Source organism: Carassius auratus, chromosome 32 (genome assembly GCF_003368295.1).
Source record: "Carassius auratus strain Wakin chromosome 32, ASM336829v1, whole genome shotgun sequence".
NCBI lineage: Eukaryota > Metazoa > Chordata > Actinopteri > Cypriniformes > Cyprinidae > Carassius > Carassius auratus.
In genome coordinates, this window is record NC_039274.1 from 14,648,907 (window position 1) to 14,661,490 (window position 12,584).

At 39.0% G+C, this 12,584-nt stretch overlaps 1 protein-coding gene across 16 annotated transcripts in view; it reads left to right on the forward strand.

The window, feature by feature from the left end:
• The window catches only part of LOC113051674 (protein scribble homolog), a 75,477-nt gene that overhangs the window by 1,315 nt on the left and 61,578 nt on the right, over positions 1–12,584 (forward strand). The window lies entirely within an intron of this gene.

Genomic DNA, 12,584 nt, shown 5'->3' on the forward strand with positions numbered 1-12,584 from the left:
GTTTACACTCATGTGCGGCTTCGTGCATTATCTCTGCTTGCCATCTTCAATTGTGAATTATGCATAGAGCTGAAGCTGTTGTGACATTGTCACATGCATGTGGTTAACCGTGGCTCTCGTTTCAAGGTTTCCCACGGTCTTACAAAGCTTGAAATATCAGGGAAATTTAAGTCACTTTTAGTTGTAAAATTTGTCATGGGCTAGGAGTTTCCTCTTTTGGATTCTCTTGGTGTATCTGTGGGTGCAGTCTCTGTAGAGTTATTTAGGGGAAGACACCACCAGTGAATAGCTTAAATTTTGAAATAAAAAATATCATAATACTTAAAGGTATTGCAGGTATTGGTATTGCAGAGGGGGATATTGTCAACGGCCAGAAAAAAAGACATTTCACCATTTTTAGGAATAAAATGTTATAGAAATCAGGTGAGTGATGTATTTACAAAGCCCACTGTAAAAAAAAACAACAAAAAAAACACCTTTGATTGGAAAAAACTGGAAAGTTTTCTGTATGTGCTACTGTTAGTGCAACTGCACCTTGTCATGAGGGGAAAAATGTAATTTTGAGAAAACAGCCATTAGACATATATATTGTAATTGAAATCTAAAGATATAGATTACAAATATATAAAGATTACAAATACATAAAGTGCATTAAATGAAATGAAATGCTAAAATGTGTTTTACATGTTTTCCTTTCACTTGTCTGACAGAAAACATGGTATGGACACAAAATTGACCAGAGCATGATAAAAAAACATGGGTTTTGTCTGTAGGTCTTTTTATTTCGTTATCTAGTAATCTGAGCATTTGGAAAAGTAATTGGAAGAGTAATGGCAATTTCTTGTTCAAAAGTTGTGGGAATTATTCTGTGCTAAGGTTGAAATAAGTCTATAGTACGTATTCATGGAGTATTTGATGCCTTGTTGCAAGCATATGCTCTGCCCCACACTTAAAAAAAGTGAAAAAATGGCAAAATAGGCTGCTGTCTAAAACTGTCAGTCTAGCCTCCTTCGGGGGCACTTTAGCACATTCCACGTCTGATTCACTAACGATGCTAAAAGCTGATTGCTTTGTCCTATTAATTTGGATTTCCTCTGTGTTCTGTTAATGTGTTTGTATGAGAGAAAGAGATGCTGTTGACTTGGCTGTGAATCAAGTCCAGTAGTCTCTACATACAAACACACAAAGAAGTATTTAAATTTTTTTACCTTGAGCATTTACATCCGCTCATAAGAATCACGAGAGACTGTTGGTGGGTCGCCAAAGCTAGCGTTCCCTAAAGTACACTGATAGCAAAATAAGCAAATATGCTTGACTCAACATTAAAACTACTGTAAGCCATTGACAGCTATCGTCCAGTCATATGAAGAGCTCTTCTGTATAATGCCAGGACTGTTGGCATAGCCTCATTGGCAGGAGACTCAATCTGTGTTAGTCCGTCTACAGTCAGCATCACTAACAGGGTCAGACAGGATGGTACAGGATTCCCTGACCTTGATGTGGAATAGCTGATCCGAGCAGACAGATCAGGCCCAGAGCTCGGAGGTCTGCGTATGTGTGTGTATACTTTGTGCAGACAGTTGACATATAGCTTCTCCTCAGCCCTGTGGCAGAGAGAAAGAGTGAAAGAGAAACAAAAATTCAGGCAGCTCAGGTCTGGAGCATCAGAAGCGATTGACTGATGTGTCTCATACAGAAGTTTAGGGAGAGCATTGGCAAATGTCCGATATATGCATAATAATACAGATTTTTAAAATATAATTTAATAGTAGATTGGCTGCACACACAATTGCTTAATTTAAATGAACACTTTAAACACTTGATTGGCATTAGTTACAACACATTTACTCAAAGTTCACAGAAAATTTGTTACACAATTTAAATTTATTGGTATCAGTAGATATTAATAGAAAAAGAGAAATTACTGTAGCTCAACTGGTAGGGCACTGCATTATCAAGCGCAAGGTTGGGGGTTCGATTCCCTGGGAACACATGATCGGTAAAAATTGATAGCCTGAATCTAGGGCTGTAGCTATCGAATATTTTAGTAATCGAGTATTCTACCAAAAAATCCCATCGATTAATCGAGTAATCGGATAAAATGTGTTTTTGCTCAATTAAAGTGCAATATTAATTATGCTAGAGAAAATAAGACTCCTGGGTCTCTTAAAATGAACAACTAAGTTTCCTTTTTTTAGAATTTTTTATTTTTATTTTTTAAATGCATAGAATGCAATGTGTACATAAAATAATCATTTAATTATTATCCATTGTTTCTCTGTCTGTACTTGTACTGTGAACAATGACAATAAAGTTGACAGATGAATTAAGTGCATTTAAGTGCCATTCAGTTGGGGTTTTAAATAAAGCATTTTCTGACATTAAACATTAAACACATAAAACATTAATTTAATTTATCTTTTAATTATTGAAAATTAACTTTTTGATAAACAAAGGGGATTTACTATTAAAAATAAAACATGGAAGAAATGTTGTGAGATTAAACCTTAAAAAAAATGTTTGATTTTAATTTTTTTTAGTAGTAGTATGTACATTCTGCCGAACAATAGTCTTTAACCGGATTTTTATTTTGACGTGTTGGTGTACCTTTACAGTTCTGTGTATGTGATGTGACGCTAGTTTTACTCAAATCAAACGGTCAAATGCTCATGAAGTGACTGTCAGAGCAGTTCTGGATATGTTGTTCATGTGTTCATGTCCTTATTTAGAGAGACAGCAGACGCTGAAATCACCGCGAGCGTCACGCGCGCTTCAGTGTTTGTGATAAAGGAAGTCGCGCTTCTGCTCCATTCATTAACAGAGACACGCAGAACATACAGACTTCATATTTAAACAGACTGTTCCGGCTTAATATTTACAGATATTCGTCCATATCGTGATTTGATGTGAGTGCAATGACCTATTTTTGATTAATTCATTCAAAATTTGGCATATTCCGTGCCATTCTGCATTAAACTGTAAATTCCGTTTTTATGACTGGATTCCACGTTTTCTGCATGGCGGAAATCATAGGGCCCTAGTTGTGGTATGCCAGCTCTATCTTGCAATGGACACACGCCACGACGTTATATTATAATGTTGTGACACCCCAACTCACTTGTAGCTTTCAAAGAGGTTGATTTTTTTTCCTCAATATTTGCCTCTATATATTAGATTTTTTTTTACATTAACTTGTTCCAGTTTCGCAGTAGTGCTCCATTACACATTTACTGTAACGCTAAGAAGGAAGGTCTCTTTTTGAGAAGGCCATATGGTGACTCCATGTGTCTCTACTCCGCCATGTGCTTTGAGATGGGCTTTAAGCTGCTTACAGCTCCTTCTCTCCCAGAATCACCCTGGACGCTCTGCTGCACTCATTCCTGTTGTGATGCTCCCTCAGTATAGCTTCAGATGTCTTTCCTGCTTTTCAGCATGGTTAATGTCTGCATCTTTAGCTCCATGTACGTGGTCATGGTGCAGGATCTGGGATTAGCACTGTGTACCCGGACTCACGTAATGCTTCTCAGGCCATGATCTTTTGCAGTCGGGTGTGAGCCGATGTCAAGTGTTTCAGTATGTTGGGCTGAAGACAGCTCCATGTAAAAACTTCTGCTTGTATAGACGGGGTCAAATGTGTGGCCTGGCACCGTACTTTAAGCTGAACAGATGGAGGTTTAGGTGCTCTTGTTCACGACATGTCCCCAACTGAAAGGCTTATGTTCACTTTAATGCTTGGATATGTATAGTTCAAAAAAGCACCTTTATAGAAAGTCCAAAAATAGAAACGTTTGAGAGTTTAATGCAGGGCACAAAGCAGGAGTAAGTGTAAGAAATTACCTCTCAGACAAAATGATGAGCAGCAGAATACTTCCGGATCAAGTGTTTTGCCAATTCAGTTTTAATATGAGCACCTTTGTGGCTCACAAAAGAGCCTTTTCCAGGAGTTGGTTTTCATGAGAAAACATGTCGCTAAACAGTCTGGGAACCGAAGCCCCTGTGTTTCCACTGAAACTGTTGGCTAAAGCCATCAGCATTTGAGGAATTCCCAATCACACCCTCTGAAAAAAATCAATGTGAAACTTCCACCGTGTTTAGTCATTATGCAATCCCTAATCCTCACTGTTCCTGTCCTATTGTGTGACAGTCGAGCACTCGCCTCGTCACGGTAAATTCCTCACTTCGGAGATGTTGAGCTCTAACTGGATTAACCCAGAATGCCTTCATCCACATTCACAAAGCACAGAAATGGCATTAGCTGTAGTCTCCTCATTAACCAGTGTATCAGACACGCATACGTCTGTGGTCTAGGAGGTTCATGGGGAAGCTTTCGGAAATCTGTATGTATCCCCTGTAGGGTTTGGGAGGGAGAAATGCTCCTTGGCTTTGACAGTGTTGGAAGATCTTGTGACTGGTTACACTGTAAACTCTTTCTGCTAATCTGACGTCTCCCACACAGCTGCACGTATTAAATGTCCACACTTATTATTTCTGCTTTGTCGGCATTGTCCACCTTTATCAGCCGTGATTCGTATGACAACTGTGAAGAAAGAGAAGGAAATGTTTATTATGCAGCTGGAGTTGTGAGTTTTGAATGGGCAGAAAGCTAGCTGTATGTTTTATTTGATTTTAAGCCTTTCCTCCGTTCTTATTGGCACGAGCTGCGCAAATCCACGTTCATTATCTATTGATTCCGGCATTGAACACGGGTCGGGGACCTAGTAACATTGCCGGGTTCGACCCTGGACGAGCGCTGTGTGAACAAAAGCCAGATCTAATGCCATGTCGAAGTGATGACGCGCGTTATCGCGCGACTCTTTTACTGGCTGTTTTGAAGAAACATCAACGTTCGCGACAAAAAAATATGTGCAAACTGTAATGAAGCAGAGATCAGTTAGTTCCTCACTTTCCGCGCTGACGCCGAGATCGTTCCCTTGCTTCAGTGAAAGTATAACGTGCTTAGCATTTTCGAATCGTACATTACACGTCACGCCCTGATGTCACGTGTCGTTACGTGATCTTTACAGGTTGCGTGTGAAAGCATGCACATATCCCGGATAATCACTGGCAGTGTGAAAGTGCAAAATCTAGCGACCCGGGAACAATTGCCGGAACACTTTGCCCATGTATTTGCCGGAATGGCAGTGTGAAAGGGGCTTAAGTAAGGGCTTCCCCCAAGGTCCACAAAACTGGGCCAGCAGTCCACATAAATCACAGCTGCCATTGTGTGTGCTGTAGTAAACCTACCCTCATCCCTCATCCCTGTCCTCCTTCTCGCCTGTTTTCTCATGCTGCTGAGACTGCAGAGGACTTTGAGATCACACTGTGCTGAGCCTCTTTCATACAGTCTTTTCTCTTGTTCTATTCAGAATTCTCCTTCAAATTTATTATAACACCACAGCATAAAGTTTAAGATTAAGATTTTTAGTTTTAGTTTTAATTAAAATTATTCCTCTGCGTGTGTGTATATTTTGAACTCTACTGTTCAATTTTTTTTTTTTGAAAAGTCAAAAACTGAAACCACTCACACATCATCAACACATCTGATCTCACAGGCAATTTCCCAATTTCATTCAAGCAGGCTCGGGTAACCACACGGCTCAAAAAACCTACATTAAACACTTCACTTACAGATAGCTACAGACCTGTCTCTCTCCTTCCTTTCATAGCAAAAAACCAGGAATCATTATTTCTTACAGAGAACAACCATCTGGATCCTAACCAGTCAGGCTCCAGGAGTGGCCATTCAACTGAGACCGAGCTCCTGTCACTCTGGGGATTTCAAAAGCTGATCACAAATCATCAGTGCTTATTTTGCTGGATCTGTCTGCTGCTTTTAACATGGTGAATCATCAGATCCTCCTGTCTACCCTCTCATCACTGGGCATCACAGGGATCCCACTTCGCTGGTTTAAATCCTATCTTACTGGTTGGACTTTCAGGGAGGCCTGGGGTGGGGATGTATCCAAAGCAAATCAACTGGTCACTAAGGTTCCTCAGGGATCAGTTCTTGGACCCCTCCCCTTTCCATAAACACTACATCACAATAATAATAATAATAATAATAATAATAATAATAATAATAATAATAATTCATTACATTTATATAGCGCTTTTCTTGGCACTCAAAGCGCTTACATTGTCAGGGGGTATCTCCTCATCCACCACCAGTGTGCAGCATCCACCTGGATGATGCGACGGCAGCCATAGTGGTGGAGAGGAGACAAGAGTGATAAAGCCAATCAGCAGATATGGGGATGATTGGGAGGCCATGATGGTCAGAGGCCAATGGGCGAATTTAGCCAGGATGCTGAGGTCACACCTCTACTCTTTTCGAAAGACATCCTGCAATTTTTAATGACCACAGAGAGTCAGGACCTCGGTTTAATGTTTCATCCAAAGGACTATGCTTGTTGACAGTATAGTGTCCCCATCACTTGGGCACTAGGACCCACACAGACCTCAGGGTGAGCACCCCAGCCTCACTAGCACCTCTTCCAGCAGCAACCTAGTTTTCTCAGGAGGTCTCCCATCCAGGTATTGACCAGGCTCAGGTTTGAAACTGGTCTTGGGCTCCAGGGTGATATGACTGCCGGAACTGGGACCCATCATACAGGCACATGGTTTTTCCTACCATTGCTATGGTATCTCTCTTTCAACCAGAGGATCCAACAGTAGCTGCACGAATCTCAGGCTGCCTGGCAGACAGCTCGGCTTGGATGAAAGAACATCACCTACACCTCAACCTGGCAAAGACTGAGCTTCTTGTCTTAATGGCCACTCCAAATCTACCGAAAGACTTTGGTCAGAAATCTTGGTGTAATCTTTGATGACCAGCTGACTTTCAAAGTCTACATTGCAAAAACTGCTAGATCTTGCAGGTTTGCATTGCATAACATCAGAAAGATCATGCTTCCATTATGCACAATCAAGCCTTTACAAATGATTCCGAATGCGGCAGCACGACTGGAATTTAACAAGCCCAAAAGAGCCCATGTCACACACTTCTCTTTTTCCCCCTGCACTGGATACTGGTTACGGCTCGCAACAAGTTCAAGACACTAATGCTTGTATATAGGACAGCCTCAGGCTCAGCAACCACTCTTACGAATCTAAATCCCCTTCAGAAGTCTGAGATCTCACTAGTGGAGCAAAACCTGGTGGTACCATTACAAAGAGAAAACAAAATCACTTTCCAGAACATTTACGTTTACCGTTACTGGCTGTTGGAATGATCTTCCAACCCCTTTCCAGAATGCTAATACCCTGGCATTTTTCAAGCGACATCTGAAAAACTAACTACTTTCATCACTATCTGACTTCATTCTAATTATATTCTCTTCTCTGTCTAGCTTGTATTATTTGAACAATGCTTGAAACTTGGTATGACGAGCACTTACAGTGTCTATTTGCCTCTTTAAAATTATTTGCTTGATGTCATCCCCAAATGTAAGTTGCTTTGGAAAAAACATCTGCGAAATGAATGAATGTAAATGTAAGTCTCTTATGCTCACCTTTTATTTGATCAAAATATGCTCCTTAACAGTCAACTAACCGTTAGTCAACTAGAAGAGGCTTGGTCAACTAAACATTGCATTAGTTTGTTAGTCAAAGGAAAAAAGAATTCCACAAGAAGTGGAGAAGTCACACAATCAGTGGCGGAAAGTTTGTTAACATGGATGGCCTGGCTGACCACGTAAATATGTCAGGAAGAAAATCAAAATTGTTGGATCATTTTGAAATATAGGATGGCCCCAAAAAGTAATAGTAGTACAGTAGTACTAAAAGTATTACAGTAAGTACTAGTCAAACATTATTCCCTTGACATTGCTGCTTGTTTTAACTTTAAGGCTAACTTAGATAACTGTGCATTATTACATTGCATTATTAAAATATTAGTGGAGAGTGTGGAAGTTAAATCATACTGACATGTTTATCTTAACATGCATTTCTTCATTGCACTCCATCCATTCCACTTCCATGCCATCAGAGCTCATTTTCTCTAAAGGTGGTCACACCGCAGATGAGAAGCACAGGGCTGTGCTACGTTTAGGATGACTCTGTGGACACTTCAACTGGCGTCACCTGTGTGTACACTTAGTGTTGTCACAGTACCAAAATTTCAGCATTCGGTAACCATACCAGTGAAAATCCCAAAAACACAAAAATATGCTAAAAAAAAAAATATATATATATATATATATATATATCTTTTTATCACTAAAAATAAAACCAATGCCATTCTTTATACTTTATTTACAATTGTGTTTAAAGTTTATCGACAAGTAATATAATTATGAAAACCGTAAACAAGTTTCACCCGGTTTAATTTGTCTTTTAATTAATTAAATTTAAAAAAAAATTTTTTTTGTAAATAAAAGGGATTTGTAATTAAAATTAAAACATTAAATATTGTGTGATTTATTTATTAATTTTTTCAACAGTAGTAGCAGTATCACATACATTCTACTAAATAATTGTAATATTTCTAGCACAATGCCTTTATGTAAAAATGAACTTTTATTTTGATGGGTTACCGTGAATACCTTTAAATTGACACTGGTTTTACTCAAATGAAAGTGTAAAATGCTTGTGAAGTGACTAAGAACAGTTCTGGTGATGTTGTTTATGTCCTCATTAAGACAGGAGATGCGGATTACTGCAAGCCTCACGCGCTTCAGTCTATGTAGTAAACAAACACGCACGTTTCTGCCATTCATTCATTCACACAGAGACGCGCAGAACTGATTTGATTTGATTAATTTATGCTAACTTTGACAAATTCCGTGACTGTCCATATTAAAATGTAAGTTTCATTTTCATGTCTGGATTTTGATATTCCGTCCACGTTTTCTGCTTCATGGAAATCAAAGCGCTGTATGTGTCAAGAACCGTGTTGACCGGGTCCTTGGTACCACCTGTACTTCAACAAACCTGGTGCTGTGACATTTTCATTTTTTTTTAGGACCGACTTGGTACTGAAGTACTGGGTTTTTTGACAACACTATGTACACTCATGAAAACAGTGTATTCAAATTTTAAAGATATGGCATGTCTTGTCCATTGTGCTATACTGTGAGCAAGACATGAGCTCATTTCTACCCAGCAACTTGGACAAACCGGTGTTCCTTTCTCATAATATGAGAAAAATAAGATCGGAGGGAAAAAACAATAGAGACGTTCAGTGAAAGTCATTTTTGAAGTATTTCAGTTTGGTGTTTGTTTTTATATAATTTATAGATTATATTATTTATTTTGTTTAGGAACTTTTGACTGAAACTGATTTTTCATTCTTTCGGTCATTCGAGCCTTGGCCTGATTATGTTTGCATTTTAAGATGATATTTTTCTTAAATGTTTCAATTTGCTCTAGATTGTTTTTATTTATATTTTGGTCCTATGTTAAAAAAAATTAAGGAAAGGCTGTTTTATTTTTGGCTATTTTATTTTGTTATAAAACATGTTTCAGTGAGTGATTTGGACACATGATGCTGATACTACGTGCTAGTGGTCTTTTCTCTGTACAGTTTGCTTGTTCTTGTTGGTGACTCATGCAACACACAGAAGCTGTATAGCAAATCCCCACAGACTCATGTTTCCATGGCCACAGGATGCAAGGCGAGCCCACGTGGAGAGCACACTGCGGTTGCTACGTGGACATGAAGTATCTCTGACTCCTACATTTTCTCTTTGTTGGATGTTAGATGCGTTTAAATATCAACTTACTATGATCTCTTACTTTACATGACAAATAAATAACTTTAAGTGGCCACTATATCTTTTTTTTTTCTTTTCAAGTGTTGAGCTTTTGTCACGTGAAAGTGCTTTATCGATTTACTGCAGTGAAAAGCAAAGTTACAAAGGTCTCTCAGTCAAGACAGGAAGGAAGTTCATCAGCTATGCACTTTCATGTTTTGTCGTTTCATCTCATTGGTGGTCAAGCACTCTGAATGATAACTCCTCTTGTGGCTTTGAAGGTTGATTGACCTGAACACTAGTCCAGTTCAAGAGAAAGAGCTTTTAAAATGGCACCTAAATAAATGATGACTGGCAGCTGGCAGCGTTGGACAACTGCTGAGATACTCATTGTGCTGAGGTCATTTCAGATTTGCCTGTTCATAAATTTTGTTATAATGAAAATACAATTCTGTTCACTATGCATGATCTATATATCAGTATTATATTGGTTGCTTTTGTTGTCATATATCACTCGTTAAATTTAAGCTTTAAAACCCCAATAATAATTTCATAAAGATAGAAGTAAGTGCACATAGGACATCCAAGGATATTTAACAAAACCAAATGTTTAATTTGTTACTGTCATTTAATAGATGGTTCTGGAGGTACATGAATAGCTAATTTGGGGCTGGAGTGAAGGCTCTCCACCTGGGACTGAACCTGCGATCTTTGTGTTCTGCCAGTCTGTAAAAGGGGTGGTCTAAAGCGGTTTCATGCGTTGTTATTGAGCGCATTTACATGCAAGATCTAAGCCGATTATGCTTAATAAGCTGAAAACACACTTGGTCATGTAAACATGGTAACCCATTTTATTTAATCAGAGTCAGGTTATAAACAGCGTAAGCATAAACCAGTTGCAACAGGCAGTTTTTTTGCATTTTATTCTGATTTTGCACGGCATGTAAATACAGTAACCCGCTTTCCTGTGGGCTTATTGAAGTGTGCATGTGTGATACGTGACAGGAACACATTGTTAGTGCAGATTTAAGCACATCTAGACACAGCATACGTCTCACAGTAATAAATAATACATATAGACGGTTTCATCGGACGCACGCGCCTGGACCTAAGTTAACTTCCGGTCTGTGTTGTGTATATCGGTCTGGCTGCGGTGCCATCTACAAACGCAGTTAAAGCCAAGGTGATGAGTAGACTGAAGTTGGGCTCAGGTGGTTGTGCTGTGGGATGTGTTTCCCATACATTTATTTATTTTTGGAGACTCGCCACAATTTTAAAACTGATCGATTTTCAAAAAGGCTTCGTTAAATAAACATGAGTAACGTAACGTTACGTAACGTACTGCACGTTTAATAATAATAATTCCTTACATTTATGTTTAAATATCAAAACGAGGCACGGGTGTTTTTATATCTCTGTATTTCCGTCTATAGACGGTTTCAACGGCAACAACATAAACAAAAGTTTACTGCGCATGCACGCTTTTGTGGCCCTAACTTAACTTCGGTAGACTTCCAAATAGAATCAATAACAACAGCCAAGTTCCTCTAGAGTAGACATTTTTTTGATAACAAACAAAATATGTTTGCTGCGTAAATCAGGTGGACTTAATAAAAATGCTAATTAATTATTTGCAGAAGGTGCAAAAGCAGAGCTGGTACGCTCACACACGGTGTTATCAGGCATATAACATGCAAGTCTTCCTTTAGAAATAGTGATAAAAACACCCGTGCCTCATTTTGATATTTAAACATATAAATGTAATTATTATTAAACGTGCAGTACGTAACGTTACTCATGTTTATTCAATGAAGCCTTTTTGAAAATCGATCAGTTTTTAAAATCGTGGCGAGTCTCAAAAAATAAATAAATGTATGGGAAACACATCCCACAGCACAACCACCTGAGCCCAACTTCAGTCTACTCATCACCTTGACTTTAACTGCGATTGTAGAAGGCACTGCAGCCAGACCGATATACACAACACAGACCGGAAGTTAAAGGGGGGGGGTGAAATGCTCGTTTTCACTCAATCTCCTGTTAATCTTGAGTACCTATAGAGTAGTACTGCATCCTTCATAACTCCAAAAAGTCTTTAGTTTTATTATATTTATGAGAGAAATAAATTTGCTTAGCGGTTTTGGAAAATGACTAAGTTCCACTTTGTCGTCTTTTTTTTATTTTTTAAGCTGTACATGTGGAAAGTGCAGTTTGATGACAACATCGCATGTTGTTTACTTGATGTGCTTACGCGCCGATAGCTAAGTTAACAACACAGAGATATTTGAAGCAGTTTTACTCACCGCATGCGCTTCCAACACACGATCGTGACCCTTTTTCGTTGGGATTGCATCATCCTTAAGAAATAAACGATGTGCAAATCCGGCGTCGAACTGGGCCTTGTTTGTAAAACAAGCATCTTCGAAATGCAGGGAACAAACAAAAACACTTGCACAACTCCGTTCATGCTCTGTAAAAATAAACTCCATCCACTGGTCCCTTAATGCTGTTTTTTTTTTTGGTAATCTGTGCAGGGTTGTCTTGTCCTGGCAACCAAAAACACACTTCTTTTGTGACAATTCGCTCTCGCTCTGATCAGTGAAGTCTGTTGTGCTCTCAGTGCTGTGCTATACGGGAGCGCGCACTCTTCCGGCAGACGCGCCCTCAGGACCCATATAAGGAAATTCCGCTCCATCTAACGTCACACAGAGCCATACTCGAAAAAAACTTTCCGAAACTTGTGACAAACCGGAAGAGGTATTTTTGGAACAAAAATACTCCTTCAAACATACAACTTTAATTTTTGAAACTTTGTCCATGTTTAGCATGGGAATCCAACTCTTTAACAGTGTAAAAAACTCAGTATGCATGAAATAGCATTTCACCCCCCCT